At 38.6% G+C, this 16,344-nt stretch overlaps 1 protein-coding gene across 5 annotated transcripts in view; it reads right to left on the reverse strand.

The window, feature by feature from the left end:
* The window catches only part of NPAS3 (neuronal PAS domain protein 3), a 628,549-nt gene that overhangs the window by 326,240 nt on the left and 285,965 nt on the right, over positions 1 to 16,344 (reverse strand). The window lies entirely within an intron of this gene.

Genomic DNA, 16,344 nt, shown 5'->3' on the forward strand with positions numbered 1-16,344 from the left:
TGATGAAATCAAGCAGCAATGATGGAACTAGAACTGACTTCAGCAACCAGTGCCCAGCAACTTCCTTGAAATCAACATCTTCAACCTGCAGACCACGGGCATGGGCCACACCAGATACACTAGCTGCAAGCTCCGAATGTGGCATGTAACAATCCAACATCACAAGTTGGATCTCCTGCCCTGAAAACCTGTTATGACAGATGGAGCCCAAAGTCATGGATTAAATGAACTCAATGGACATTTTAGAGGGATGGCCCACAGACCAAGGAAATTAAATCTGCATGTGTGTGTATATATATCTCTCTCTATATATATATCTATCTCAAAGACAGGGAAAGTGGTGGTGATTAACTGGGAAGCGTAGGATCTGGGCATGACATAGATGATACAGAATAAGGGATGCATAATGTCCTGGTTTTCAGCCGAGATAGAATTAATTTTCATAAGAAGCTAGGAGGGGACACAGCCAGGACAGCTGACCCAAACTAGCCAAAGGGATATTCGCTACCATGTGCTGTCATGCTCAGTATATAAGTGGGTGGGGGAGCTGACCAGGGAGGGGGCAACACTGCTCAGGGACAGGCTGGGCATCAGGTTCTGGGTGGCGAGCAAGTTGCATTGTGTATCACCTCATTTTGTACATTTTCTCTTCCTTTGCTGTCCTAGTAAACTGTCTCTTACCCCAACCCATGAGTTTTACCTTTTTCTTCTGATTGTCCTCCCCATCTCACTGGGGAGGGGTGGGGAGAGGAGTGAGCAAGTGGCTGCATGGTGCTTAGCTGCTGGCTGGGGCTAAACCACAATAAGGAAAACAAATACTAAGATGCTTTACAACTAGCATTCTTTCCATTAGCTTCTCATTACTACTGGTAGAGTAACAGATGTGAACTTTTATTGATATATCCACAGTACTTAAAGATTTAAATACTTAATTGTTAACGGCTTAAGATACTGTGTGCTACAAGGGCTATGCTATCGTTGCCAAGTGTGATGCTAAGGCTAGGCATTTCACAACTGTCTGCACAGGAAGCCAACCATTTGCTATCTGGCTACAACCCCCCACTGAATTTTCTTATGAAATACATATAACCTTTTCTGACAGTAAGTAGAATGTAATTTTAGAAACTAACAGCTTTAGATGTCACTGAATTAGGTAATATGTTCAACACTCATTATCAGACACACAAAAAAAAAAAAAAAAGACAAATTTCACATATGATATAGTCATTTAAATTCATAGCAAGGGCTACAGAACACTGCATGGTAGCAAAGGAGAAAGAAAACCCTGCACCTGATGATGTAAGCAGTCATAGGTTTTGGTCACCTGCACTTCTAGCATACTCACTTTTTTCTGCCATACTATCACAGGCTAAGTAAAAGGAAGCCTCCCCCAGCTAAGAACAACACTGGAAAAGAACAGACCCCCCCCCTTACGTTAAGGGGGGACTGAAAATTTAAAAATACATCAAACATTGTTATTGGCAAATGTAGGAGTTGCATTCACTGCTGAAATACAAAATCGAGCTATGATATAACCAAACAATTACTGACTAATGCATCATTATCCTACCAAAGTAGGTGACATTGAAACAAATCCAAGTGCACAACTATTTAAAATTGTTTCTGGTTCTAAGGCAAATTTAGGGCTTTTAGCAAACTTGGTTTTATGACTGGTACATGTAGGTGGCGGATTTGTTTGTACACTACACGCCTTTTTCCTTTTTGTGATGGAGTCAGAAAAAAGATATAATAAAGATTCATAAATTAAGTGAGACTGGATACAAGTCTGCAATCAGTCCACATTTTCAGAGAAGAAATCTGTATCAGTCGCCAAAACTGAACCGTGTAATTAACTGAGGATTCTGGTAAGAACCAACTGTGCCACTAATCAATTATTTTTGCTTGTCTTCCAGCTGCTGCTTCTCTCTGTTCATAAGGGAGACTGTAAGAAAATGCAACTATTGAAAATCTGGTGATTTCAAAAAATAACTGAAGAAATTTGAGATTACCAAGACCAGCTGTAGTAGAACTGTAAAAAATGCTTAAAATCTATTGCAACTGGTTCTTCATTTCTCACTAGGAAAAAAAAAAAAAAGATATTTTCACCAAGGAGTTTTATAAGAGCTAAAATAGTATTTCAGAATTTCTGAGGACTGAAAAATGACCATGCATAAGCTACACTGGAAATCCCCAAGTCCTAATGAAGCAGTCTTCAAGGGAAGAACCTCAGAATACTGGTTAAGTCCTTACAACTGGAAGATCGAACCGCTTTTCTTTAAAAGCATTGCTGCTTATTGAAAACAAAAAAAAGTTGATCCAAAGCCCCTGTAAATGGAAAGACTTTCCAGCACTTTGCATCAAGTTCTTCATATAAAAAAAAAGCATGCTACCATTTGTAAGAGTCTGTTTCAGCAGTTTTTAAGGAAACAATCTCTTGGAAATCCCAATGACTACTAAGAAAAATAGTTAAATCTTTATTGGTCTCCTGGTTTCAGCTGGGATAGAGTTAATTTTCTTCATAGTAGCTAGTATGTGGCTATGTTTTGGATTTGTGTTGGAAACAGTGTTGATAGTATAGAGATGTTTTTTGTTATTGTTGAGCAGTGCTTACAGAGTCAATGACTTTTCTGCTTCTCACACCCCCCTGCCAGTGGGATGGCTGGGAGTGCAGAAGGAGTTGGGAGGGGACACAGACAGCTGACCCCAACTGACCAAAGGGACATTCCATACCATATGACATCATGCTCAGCTTATAAGGGGCTTGGGGAAGAGAAAGGACGGCGAGGGGATGGACACGACGACAGCAGCAGCGTTCACAGTTATGGCATTTGTCTTCCCAAGTAACTGTTATGCATGATGGAGCCCTGCTGTCCTGGGGATGGCTGAGCACCTGCCTGTCTATGGGAAGTGGGGAATGAATTCCTTGGTTTGCTTTGCTTGTGTGCGTGGCTTTTGCTTTACCTGTTAAACTGTCTTTGTCTCAATGAAGTAGTTTTCTCAGATTCTCTCCCTCATCCCGCCATGGGGGAGTGAGTGAGCAGTTGCGTGCTGCTTAGCTGCCAGCCAGGGCTAAACCATGACAACTGGAAACTGGTCTTTAAATCTTTGCTAAGGTTAAAAGAATTCATACAGTTCATGATGAATAAGTTTACAAATAAATTAGAAATAAGAAGTTAACATATTTTCTGTTATTATTATTATTATTGGCTCCAACACACAACTGGTGTTTCCCTTTTCACATGCACTAGGATCTTTTTAAATAGTCATGTGAAAAAAGTTCAGTTTCCTTCACCTTTGGAGAGTGCGTACCTGGGAACTATAGAAAAGTTTGATCAGAAAACAGCCAGATTAGTTATGGAAGTGAGAGCTTAGCAATGAGAAAACAGGAATCAAATTCTCTACAGCCAAAGAGAACGTTGCGTGTAGGCACAACATTCACTTCAGCAGAGTTGCATTCATTAGCATCAGGAATTAATTTAGCTCAAGATTCTTTCTGCAGTGAGGGAAAGTATTCCTTTTATTTGATTTTGTCATAGCTAAGATTCACACTTGCTACCTGAATAAGTCAAGCCTGTCCCGCTGTAAGACAAGAAGCATGGCATTCACAGTTCAAAATATACCCTGAACACCTTAACCATCAAAGTTCAGTGGGTATGGTAGCCAGATATCTTGGTATTTTTTAGCAAATGAACTTAAAGGCATCAGAATTCATTCCCCACACAGCACTTGAATCAGACACGGACACAGATGGTTACCTCAACTTTGGGGGCAAAGTTTCATTTTGCAAGATAACACTCAAGTCTTTAAATCAGCTCTTTCTCACTTTCTATGAGCACTTATAAATATATCTCTTTTTTTTCTTTTTTTTTTTTTTTCTTAAAAGCTTTACAATTATACTGATAATGTATTGCATTTAGATAGTTTCTCAACAATTACATTTTATTATACACCCACCAAACCTAAGGTAGTACGTGTATGCATTTGCTATAAAGAGAAATAATTTGCTTGATATAACAGCTCAGTAGTCTGTGAGCTGAGATTTTACTGAAATAACATCCTTGAAATTCTGTTCATGTTTGTTGCATTCTAACATCGCCTTTTAATTCTTAAATATATTTCTTGTGCCACCTCAGTCCAGCTGAAGAACTAGATTTTCACAACTATTTAATTTGTAACTGAAGCTCATTTATTTAAACGGAAAAGACTTTTTTTTCCCCAGAGTATAATACAATATGTTATTTAAACTAAAATAGAGAGTTGAATGAAGACTGCTCAAACTCAACACAGCAAACACTTCTTTTTTTCTCCTGTCACCCACAACCTTTATACATCCTGCAGAAAAACTGAGTAACACCTGACACTGTTTATCTATTTTTCTTATTTCTTTTAGTAACCTCCTGGAAGACACTTTGTATTCTGACATTTTTCATTATGAATGTGCTAGCTTAAGGGCATTTTGGATTATTTTAAATTGTCTGCTGTACATCAAACAACATCTTATTTTGTTAATAATACCTGAAAGTCTGAGAAATTTACTTGTAAAAAATACATTTCCACTCAACAATGTTGTAGGAGGACAAGACAGAAATGCATTAAGTTATTTTCTGTGAATACTGACAAATAAGTTTTTCAATGCAAAGGCTTTGCCTTACAAATGCAATATTATTGCAAGGTATATTCTACTTTTCTCCACAAATAAGATGGAGAATGCACTAGAAAAATGAAGTATTGAACAAAACTGCCCCCACTTTTCCAAAACTATCACTGAAAAAATTCTGTTTCAAACTTCTCTGAGAAGAATTCTCACATAATAGTGACTCCTTCGTCTACAGGAAAAGAGGAATCTGAGGAATGAAGAGGCACCTACATGGCTGAAAAACACAGACATTGCTGTGACAGCTCATGGATGGATGTCTTCTGAAGAGAAAGGCTTATTTCGGTGAGTGATGACTTCAGAAAAAAAATTGTGACTTCTTTATAGATAAAAGGAAAAGTGGATGGCAGAAGGAATAGACTGTAAATCAAAGCACTTATAATAAAGGAAAAAAAAAATTGAAGAAGGATAATCTAACCAGAATTTTAAAGCTGTGCCTTGTTTATAACTGTCCCAAAAGCTGCATGCAGCAAAGCAGTGGTCTCCACTATAGTGTTACCTCAAGGTGCAGCTCCCATGTCAGCTTGTACCTCACCCCTAATTCTCAGAGACCTTTAGCTCCACTGAAGTGATGTTTTAAGTTCACTAGTTAGTTGACACTTCGATGGCTGCTTAAGCATTGCTGACACTGCAACGAACAAGGCAATAGGGACTCGACTGCTCTGGGCTGCATATACAATACACCTGTGTTGCTAATCCATTTGTTCTGTGGGGTTCAAACATACTTTTGAACCCTTGGCACATGATATCTTGAGCTGGACTAAGGGTATGTCTCTACAGTCACAACGTAGGTGAATGTGGACTAGCTGTAAATGGGTTAATGTGGCCACTGATAAAGGTCTAGCTATGCTAAAAAAGGCTATGAAACTTTCCCAAGAAGCAAGATAAAATAACTTTTTCATCTCTGTGTTACCACAGCTGGGCTCCTTCCAGTCCCTGAGCTAGTTTTTACTGCTGTGTAAACATATTCTGTCTAAAGAAGAAATGTTAATTAATTCTTAATTAATTAATTTGTTAAAAGTTAATGAAGGAAAACCCATTGTACAAAAAAATCCTGGAAAGGACTGAACACATCCTTTTTCCATCTCGTATTTTCCTCTCTCACACCACCTCAAACTCATCTTTTCTCTCCACACTTTTCTTCTTTCTTCCCTTAATTTTCCTACTTCACACTAGCTTGTTTGAATTGGTGCTTTCAACCACATGCAAGTTCCTTAGGAGAAAAAAGTTCATTATGATCAGAGGACCTATAGCTGTGTTGTTGGAGGTGAAATGGATCGCTTTCTCAAGCACGTGAAGCTCCAGGAGACTCCGTAGCTGGGAATGAAAATACTGAACCAGATACTTAAGTTGACATAGCTAAACAATTTAAATTTACTCACAAAACATGTACATACACCTCCCCATCCCCAAAACCCTCAGATGCTATTCCAAAAAGTCTTGTCCTGGAGGGAATTTAAAACGACATCATGGCTTTCATTAAAATCACACCACAGAGAAGCTACTATTCACTCCACCAAAGTTTCAAGGACTCATTATCGAAAGGGAGGTAGCCTCTTGCCTCATTTGGTTATTGATAGTGGAGCTCCAAAGGGTTGTGACCTACCCTTGTTTTCAGGTTAATCACCTAAAAAAATAATAATTTCTCTGCACTGGGAAAAGAGGTATATTTAAGCACTCAGTGCTGGCTAGAAAGGAAACTGAAGTACTATTCCATTGTGTTGGTTTTGCTTGGCAAGGTTTTGGTAGCGGGGGGGCTACAGGGGTGGCTTCTGTGAGAAGCTGCTAGAAGTTTCCCCTGTGTCTGACAGAGCCAATGCCAGCCGGCTCCAAGACGGACCCGTCGCTGGCCAAGGCCAAGCCAATCAGTACCTCTGTGATAACATAGTTAAGAAAGACAAAAACAGTTAGAGAGCGCTTTTGCAGCCAGAGAGAGGAGTGAGAAGATGTAAGAACATCTGCAGACACCAAGGTCAGTGAAGAAGGAGGGGGAGGAGGTGGCTCCAAGCGCCGGAGCAAGATCCCCCTGCAGCCCCTGGTGAAGACCATGGTGAAGCAGGCTGTCCCCCTGCAGCCCATGGAGGGAGGATGAGGGGGTGTAGAGATTCCACCTGCAGCCCGTGGAGGACCCCACGCCGGAGCAGGTGGAGACACCTGAAGGAGGCTGTGGCCTGTGGGAAGCCTGCGCTGGAGCAAGCTCCTGGCAGGACCTGTGGATCCGTGGAGAGAGGAGCCCACGCCAGAGCAGGTTTGCTGACAGGACTTGTGACCCTGTGGGGGATCCACGCTGGAGCAGTTTGCTCCCGAAGGTCTGCACCCCGTGGAGGAGACTCACGTTGGAGAAGGTCATGAAGGACTGTCTCCTGTGAGAGGGACCCCACGCTGGAGCAGGGGAACAATGAGTCCTCCCCCTGAGGATGAAGAAGCGGCAGAAACAACATGTGATGAACTGACCGTAACCCCCATTCCCCGTCCCCCTGTGCCGCTGGGGGGGGCGGAGGTTGAAGCCGGGAGTGAAGTTGAGCCCGGGAAGATGGGAGGGGTGGGGGGAGGTGTTTTTAAGATTTGATTTTATTTCTCATTCCTCTACTCTGTTTTGCTTAGTAATAAATAAGATGAATTCCCTCTCTAAGTTTGGTCTGTTTTGCTCGTGATGATAATTAGAGAATGATCTCTCCCTGTCCTTATCTCGACCCGTAAGTTTTTTTTTTTTTCATTGTACCTTTTCTCCCCTGTCTAATGAAAGAGGGGAGTGATAGAGTGGCTCTGGTGGGCACCTGGCCCTCAGCCAGGGTCAACCCATCACATCCATGTATCATCAGAGAGCTGCAATACAATTCACAATGTCAGCTTTTAAACTGTATTTCCTTAGAATCTATATCACAAATATAGGGAATGTATAGCAATTAATGAATACACAATTTCTCCCACTAGTTTTTGACTTTGGTTACTATATTGTACTGTACTATATTGACAATAATTACTGTTTGAGCTCAACATAAGAGTGTATTTTAGTCCTTTGGTAAACACCTGACAAAACTCCCAGGGAAGTCCAAAGTAATTTAATTTTATTAATCAGAAAATAGAACCAGGTGTTTTTATGATGCCTATAGCAGCAAAAAGTGTAAACATCACCATCTCCTCATGGCAAAAGGGCAACATGCCATCTTATGAGCTCCAGCTCTCTTCAAAGTGTGATACTGAATCCACAAACCAGGCATAACACTAGCTTGCGGACAAAATCATCCACCAACTTTTTCATAGAATCACAGAACGTTTTTTTGGATTGGAAGGGACCACAGAAGATCATTTAGTCCAAAGCCCCTGCCATGTGCAGGACCATCCTTCACTAGATCAGGTTGTTCAAAGCCCTGTCCAACTTGACTTGAACACTTCCAATGATGGGGCATCCACAACTTCTCTGTGCAAGCTGTTGTTTCACCACCCTTATTGTAAAAATAATCTTTGTTATGCCCAATCTAAATCTACCCTCTTTCAGTTTTAAGCCATTGCCCCTTGTCCTGCTATGGATTTATGCATGCCGGCCACCATAACAGGATCCAACCCTAGGATTCTGCAAAATAAAGTCCAAGATTTCCAATTCCTCTTTTATTAGTTCGCAGGTTACAGCTCAAACTCGGTGCTACTAATGCTAAATGAGACGAATATAGTAAAGCAAACCGATTCTGTAACAGTCCTGTCACCACAGGCACTGATAAGAAAATCTTCCTCTGTTTTTCTTATAAACCCACTTTATATATTGAAAGGCCACAATAAGGTCTCCCCAGAGTCTTCTCTTCTCCAGGCTGAACAACCTCAAATATCTCAGCCTTTCTTCATAAGTGTTCCAGCTGTCTAATCATTTTTGTGGCCCTCCTCTGGACCTGTTCTAACAGGTTCATGTCTGTCTTGTACTGGGGACCCCAGAGCTGGATGTATTACTCCAGGTGGGGTCTCATGAGAGCCAGAGTAGAGGAGCAGAATCACCTCTGTTGATCTGCTGGCCATGCTCCTTTTTATGCAGCCCAGGATACAATTGGCTTTCTGGGCTGCAAACATGCATGGCTGGCTCATACCCAATTTTTTTATCCACCAGTATCCTCCAAGTCCTTCTCTGTAGGGCTGTTCTCAATCAATCCATCCCCCCAGTCTGTACTGATATTGGAGATTTCCCTGACCCAGGTGCAAGACCTCACATTTGGCCTTGTTGAAATTCATGAGGTTCACATGGGCCCGTTCATCGGTATTCATCCTTATTTCTTCCCCTGGAACCACGGTGAATGATGGGAAGTGGCATCAGAGCACCACTTCAAGTAACACTGCAGAGGCAACATGCTTAATTTGGACATTGTTGCCAATAATATCAACAAGGCAAAAAACCAAATACTAGCACTTGCTGATCATATGCTTTTGCATCTGATAACTATCCAGTTTGAGACTATTTTCTTACTCCTAGCTCATTTCACACTAGCTCCTGTACAACACTCCCAGTATGTTATCATATTGAATTAACCTTACTGAAAACTACTATGTCTGGCATCAAGCCTTTTTGGCAACTGCTGGAAATATTTAAACTGATTTATTAATTGTTTCTGAATTTTGTCCTTCAGTTTACTGAAATGAAATTATTTAGGTTTATGAGTTTGACAAACTTAAGAGGACGTTTGGAGCTGACTTGACACAATAACTTTTCTCTAGTCACTTACTTCCAAAAAGTAAATAAATAATAAGTAACTATTTTCCAAAACTGTGGGTGATTCAAAAAACACTTACATGTTTCATTTTAAATTTAAGTACATTGGTAAACTTAATGCAATATTTTAAATACTGAACATAATATGGCAAACATGCAGGGTAGATGCCTATTCAAGTTCAAGTAAAATCTCTAGATCTCTCCATTCTCCAAATTGTTCATCCAATAAAGTATGTTCCTGAGAGAGAAATGGGATAGTGGCTTTTATGACTTTTGAAGTACTTCTGGTCCAAAATCCTTTTGTAAAGGAGTTATTCAATAAAGGTGGGGTTTGATTCTATGTTTTATATTGCAGTACTGCATATAATTGTGTGTTCAATAACTTGTCATAATATAAAATTATCTAAACTAATAAATGATTCATAGCTCTAAAAATATCCTGTTAGGGATGACGTTTAGCAGAGAGAGCAAGCTTTATTTGCATTTAAAGTTAGAATGATTTTGATGGTATTTAATGTTTCTCAACATGCAGAGATTTATTACTTCATTCTTTGCCAAATAATAGTTTTCTTAGTTAATAAAAAGAGAGCTGCCGTTTCAGTTTAAAACTCAAAAGAAACACAAAACTCCATGGAGCACTTTGGAATAACTTGCTAGAGTGATTCCAAGATTGAAATGCACTAACTCAGACACTCCCAACCACATAATAGTATAGATGTAAAGGTCTAGATAAACAGAGGAAGACCCTGGAAACATCCCCCAAAGCCTTCTGTCCACCCTATTCTGCAAGCATGATTGACTGTGTCATGTTTATTGTTAGCCCATCTGGACAACAGGTGCACTACTTAATGGCCACAGTGCATTTGATTATTGACTAGTGAATATTTCTGCATGACACAATAGGCTGCAGACTGACCCTCGGTAACACACAGACTTCCTACTCATTTCTACATTCAAAATCTCAAAACAAAAGAAAACAGTTTTAAGATTTTAACCTATCTGGAAGTTTGGTACAGAGCTTCCACATACTGCTCACATCTGTCAAACACTTCGCTTGGCAGGCTTGTTTAAGGTCTATTAAAGGGAAAAAAAAAAGGTGCCTGAATTTCAAGCTTGGGGGCCTCTAATTACCTCATGCTTAAAGTTTAACTACAAAACGTAGATAAATTGCTGCCCTAAAACCACAGAAGATCCTTCACCCAAGTTGTGCCAATGTATCTAAAGCTCAGCGATGCTGATCCCAGGGAGACTTTTCCACTTAGTCCTCAGAGAATTCATTTTGGACCCGTTTCTAATGAGTATATAAAGGATCATTTGGATGTTTTGCTAAAGCTACCCAATAAATTAGTCAATCTGAAATTTTATTAGCCACAAAGCATTACAGTGGTCATATAGCTGAAGAACACTGAGGGAATTGAAGGCGTATTAGTCATTTATTTAGGCAGATACCAGAGATCAGTACTCAGTACAGGCTGTTAGTTGTAACATTAAGCTAATTGGCTAATAGTTGCAGCAGTTCTTGTAAGGTTTTTGTACGGAGAGGTGTGACCCCTTCTTGAACCAATTTATGTAAACCCAGAGGGAGTCCTAAATTTATTCCAGTTTCATGAATGCATGGTCTGGATTAAGAAACCAAAAGCAAAAAGAGTACGCATAAAAACCACTGTGTCAACCAAACACCTAAAATTTACATGCTGTCAGCTTGAAAACTTTCTGTTTGACAAATTACTTAAGATAATAAATGTTTAAAATAAATGTAACAATTTGGTATTAAAAATGTTCATATTTCACCCAGTACATGTTGCGGGGCTATGGTTTGTTTTCTTCCTAACCATACCTTTGGCTATTTATGCACTGAAGTTGCAAACTTTTATAGATGTGAAATATTTTAAGAAGTTCTTTGGAAATGGCCTGAGGTAATTTCAAACCTAACAGACCCTGTCCCACCAGAGCTCATTACAGTGAATTTTATAACAAAGTACCTTCTACTTAATTTTCAGAGCTTAGCCAAGCGTACTAGAAATGCAGCTGCATTAAGTGCAATTAATGGTATAATAAAAGCAGTGGAGGGCTGTTTAAGACTCAAGAACGAGCAGTAAACAGGGGCTCCATGTTCTCTAGCAGGCAGTGATGTGTCAAAGTGCCAAAAGTGTGAGATTTCCTCTGCTGGGGAAGGGGGGGGGGGGGGGGGGGCGGGAAATTTAAAAAAATGAAGTAGCATGTCCTGTTGGGAAAAAAATAATCTTGTGTCCTTCAACAAGCCCACAAAGATAGAGTGGAAAAGGATAAAAAAATATTCCCTCCAGTTATGCCACTAGCATTCCCCTCTCTATTTGAGCAGGAGTCCAAAACAATAAACTCATATTCCCACCAGTGAAGAAACTAGGCAAATTCAATTTCATAAAAAGTGAGACTAATAGTAAGTGACTCATATAATACAGAGAATTATCTGGTTTCATAACTAACAAAGTTTACTGTCAAATGACAAAAAAGAAAAATAAATATAATTTTTGTGACAGAAAATAATAGCAGCTTCTTATTTTAAATAAAACAACCCACAGCACAACTGGGCTATTGACTATAAAAGCTCTGCAACTGTTAAACATGGAATTATCTTGATAACTAAACCATCAGTCCTGGGAATTAACTGAGTTCTCGTATGGAACTAAAAAAGAAAAAATATGTTAAAGACAGAAGACAACCGACCTCTCCTGACTAAATTCTGATAGAAGACAACTGACCTTGTCTGAAGAAATTTGTGACTAAATTCTTCTATATAGGACTAATCTCTCTCTTTTTTTTTGTTTCTAATCTTGAATTTTATTTTCATGTATTAATCTCAACTATTTACTTTGGCAGAAAAAGACCTCTGTACTCATACCGACGAGCAGTTAATTCATATGAGTGGACCTTCTGATTCACAGAAAGTGGCTTACAACCTGGCTTTATAGTAAACTTTGAAAGCACAAAAGGGCTTGGTTATCCATGGCCTACAGATATCATAGTCATTTATTTTGCATGCAGTGAATATAAAAAAAAATACATGATGCTGAAGAGAGAAAAAAATATCTGATTTTGCACTCTGCACAAGAATAACAGATTTCTAAATTGTGAAATAAAAGCAATTTCCAGTTTTCAGTGCATAAGTAGTGTCAAATAGAAAAGCAACAAGAAAAGATGCAGAATTTCAACATATCCTCTCCCAATAATGGATAAATGAAGTAGACTAGCATTTGTTTCATACTTCCATTTTCTAGTAAAAATTACACACTAAGCATATTTTGCCTATCTTTAAAGTTGATTCCAGGTTTTAAAGGACACGGATAACAAAAAAAAAAATTTTTTTTAAAAATCTACTATTTGTGGACTACATTGCTAGCAATTTCCAAGTTAAGTTTGGCTGAAAATCCCATACATGGACTTAGAAACAATCAACAGTATGTGGAAAGAGAAATAAAAATTACTTTGACAGTAGATTTCATTACTGACTCAGAAATACATTGAAAAAATTAAACACACACATTTTTCCTGCTCAGAAAGCATATCAATACATCTATTTCTGATGTACCTCTTATCCAGTACTATATTCTGAGTTACAGAAACATTTTCAAGATGGCATCGAGTATTTTCTCTTGCCCATTTCCTTTGTTGGCTGAACCTCACACACAGGGGATTGTTTTGCTGCTGACTTCTGATCTATTTATTTACAGCATTCTGATACATCTATAATTTTTCACAGTAACATAGTTCTACAACCATCATTTCAGTATCACGACAAAGTAGCATTGTTTCTATATACTTAAGTAGATCGCAGAGAAAAGATGATCATGTTGTTTCAGTAGATTATTTAATTGGCATTCATGTATCCTATTACTCTTTAAGACCACACAGTAGATAATGTATCATTTTATATTGTATTAGCATATGCTATGATGTAATTCTGAAAAATGTTAACTACTGCTCAGTAAAACACTACAATTACTGCTGAAATAACCACAGTGGTGTGGACAGTGCTGACATAATAATAATAAAGTCTAAGAACTGTAAGTGCTAGTGGTACAAATTTCAGTAAAGACTAATTACTAAAACTGAGACAATGGCACTAGAAATTGAAATGTATCTAAGGGAAGGAATTACTACCTCTGTCATTAAACCAAGAAATGATGGTTTAGCTTGACTGAAGATACATAAAAATATCACATCTTGCTGTTGCTGGGCAAGTCATAACAACCAAAAGTGATTCTCTGGCAAGTGATTTTTGTATAAGCAAACTATTGAAGAAAATTCAAAAATCCAAAGAAAGAAATCTCTCAGTAACCTCCTTCCACTTTGGAGATGACATGGTGCATTAGGGACACCAAAAGAATTCTCAAGATGGAAGGTGTAGAATTTGAAGAGCATTACAGGTACTGACAAAACTACAACCTTGAAAACTAGTAGGAAGGCCAAATAACCCAGTTTCCCTAATCTTTTGGGAAACCTGAACAGCTAAGTGTTACAGAGCACTCACAGGGAGAACAGTATAACTAATTTACCAAGGAAAACTAAACAGGTATTTAGAAACATAAAATACGAAAGATGGAGCTGAAATTTTTCTGAGAAGGGAAAGAAATAACAGTTATTGTAAGTAAGAAGACAGGGAGGATTCCTATGCCTTGAAAGGAAACCACTTAAATACGACATTGATAAGGTAAAAGGAACTAGGGATTAGTGACACGTGGCAGAATCTTCTTCCACCAAGCTGGAGTTTGAGTTGATCCTACATTTCTATTTGAGAACTATGACACAAGTTGGTCATCTCAGACCAGCTCTCAGTGGACAAACATATATCAATAACAGCATCCTCTTCAGTTCCTCCTGCAACGAGGCAAGAAAAATTGACCAGTCTTAGAAGTCAAACTCTCAAACCTACTGACGCTTCACTGTCAGGTTGCAACATATCTATGAAACAATGAAGGAAAGAACATGATAGAATTGGCTATGCTGACTCTGCACATATTTTTCCTTGTAAAGTGTAGCTAGCCATGCAAAACAGTTGACCTAACATCCTTTTGTAAGGAGTAAAAGAAAATAACCTGGAATAAGAAAATATTTTCAGACTATCTCAATGAAAAGCTGTCAAGGGGCTAAGATGCAAATTGAAAAATCTATGTTAGTAGGTGTGGATTTACCAGAAGTGGAATGTGGTCTCTCCACCTCTTCTCTCATGCCTTTATGGCCTCCCTCGTAGGATTGTTTTGCAAAGTTTGTGTGTTCAAGACCATGGCTGGGGAGGTTCCTGCTTGTTCAAAGATCTAAACCTGGCTTACACACTGAATGATTTCTGTAAATTTCCATGTAAGCTCACAAAAAGAAACAAACAAACAAAAAAAGATGACAAAAAAAAGGACAAACCTGGATGCCAAATCACTTTAAAAAACTTATTCAGGGAAGGTATAGATTTGATGACTATGTGGGATAGCTCACTAGCAGCAGAGATCTTATCCAACTGTAACAAAATACATGTACAGATATTGGCATGGAAACAAAAATTTCAGGACTGAAACTAAAAATAAAAATCCAGGCAGAAGAATAAAAAACAGAATGAATGAAAATATGTTCCAGGCTTAACATGGATAATATCATCTCAATATTCTTAATACAATGATGATCACTACACTGAGCACTAGGAAGCAGGTCAGGGCAAAGAATAAAAGAAAATTGTATTAATCACAATCTCCAAAGGCAGGCCATAAAAGCCATATCACACACACTGAAAAATAATTCATTAAACTATATCCCAGCTGGAAGTAAAGAAAAACAAACAGAATAAAAAGACACTAAGCAGCAGGGAGAAATAAACTTTATGGAACTGTCAAAGCATGAACAATAGGAAAAAAAAAGAATGAAACAATAAACGTGTCTGGTTTATTGGTAAAATAGCCACGTTAGGACAGACATGAGAATTAAATTTAAAGCAAAACCCGAGATATGGAGATAATGCCAAGCTTGAAGTATCAAAATTATTCTATTGCAGTTCAGGACATTCAGTACTTGCAAATTGTGGTTTGGCAGTACCTCACAATGAGAGCAACATCACTAAATGCTAATCATTCATGGAGCATCAGGCACATCTCTTCAGTGTTATGTACTGCAAGATGAACTGAAAGCAAAAATGTCCACAATTCAGGATTGATTGTTAAAGCAAAACTATGCATAGCCCCTATATGGGAAAGAAAGAAAACTCTCTGCTAGCGTGTCTCCAGATTTGATTTAGTGATGAAAAGTAGTACTTTGCATAAACATTTCCAAGAGCCCTTTTGTAATGTTACATACCTCTTTTTTTCTTTTTGAGGAACAGATGGGAGAAGGGAACACTGTGGTAATGCATTCCATTGTATAGTAGCATTAAAAATAAGGAGGAATACCACACAGTGTAGTCTGTTCAAAGAAATTAATACTAGCCATTTTGAGTCTTTGCTAGCTAAGTTTAAAAAAAAAAAAAAGCCCTCCAGTTTTGGGTTCCTCAGTTTTTCTGTACCTCAAAAGCTTGATTTACAATAGTGTTCAGCAGCAACAGCTTATACAGGTTCACGTGGAGTTGTGTTTTCTCAGAACAGCTAAAAATGCAGCCCAAAGCGTTTGGGCAAAGAGGCAACCAAAGCCACTGGCAATTTTGGAAAATTTCAGCCCAGTCATCTACCAGGTTCTGCTGCAACTGAAGGTCTTTATAAGCAGAGATGCCAGTATGTGCAGATGTGTGTGTATATACATAAGCAATGTACAAATGGTGATGCACTGTAAATGATGTCGATTTTTCTATTTGATCCTCAGTTAATTAAAATTGTTTTTGTGTTTTACATACACTGAATACAACAGAAGGAGGATGGATTTTTCAGATGAGCCAGAGGGATTGTAGGTGCCCAGCTTCCAGTAAAACACAGAGGAAGCTGAAGTCCCAGATTGCCTCAGATTCTTTAATATCACCGTTAGAAAGTATTAAATCAATTATGTCTGA

The sequence above is a fragment of the Balearica regulorum genome, chromosome 5 (assembly GCF_011004875.1).
Source record: "Balearica regulorum gibbericeps isolate bBalReg1 chromosome 5, bBalReg1.pri, whole genome shotgun sequence".
In the NCBI taxonomy this organism is placed as follows: domain Eukaryota; kingdom Metazoa; phylum Chordata; class Aves; order Gruiformes; family Gruidae; genus Balearica; species Balearica regulorum.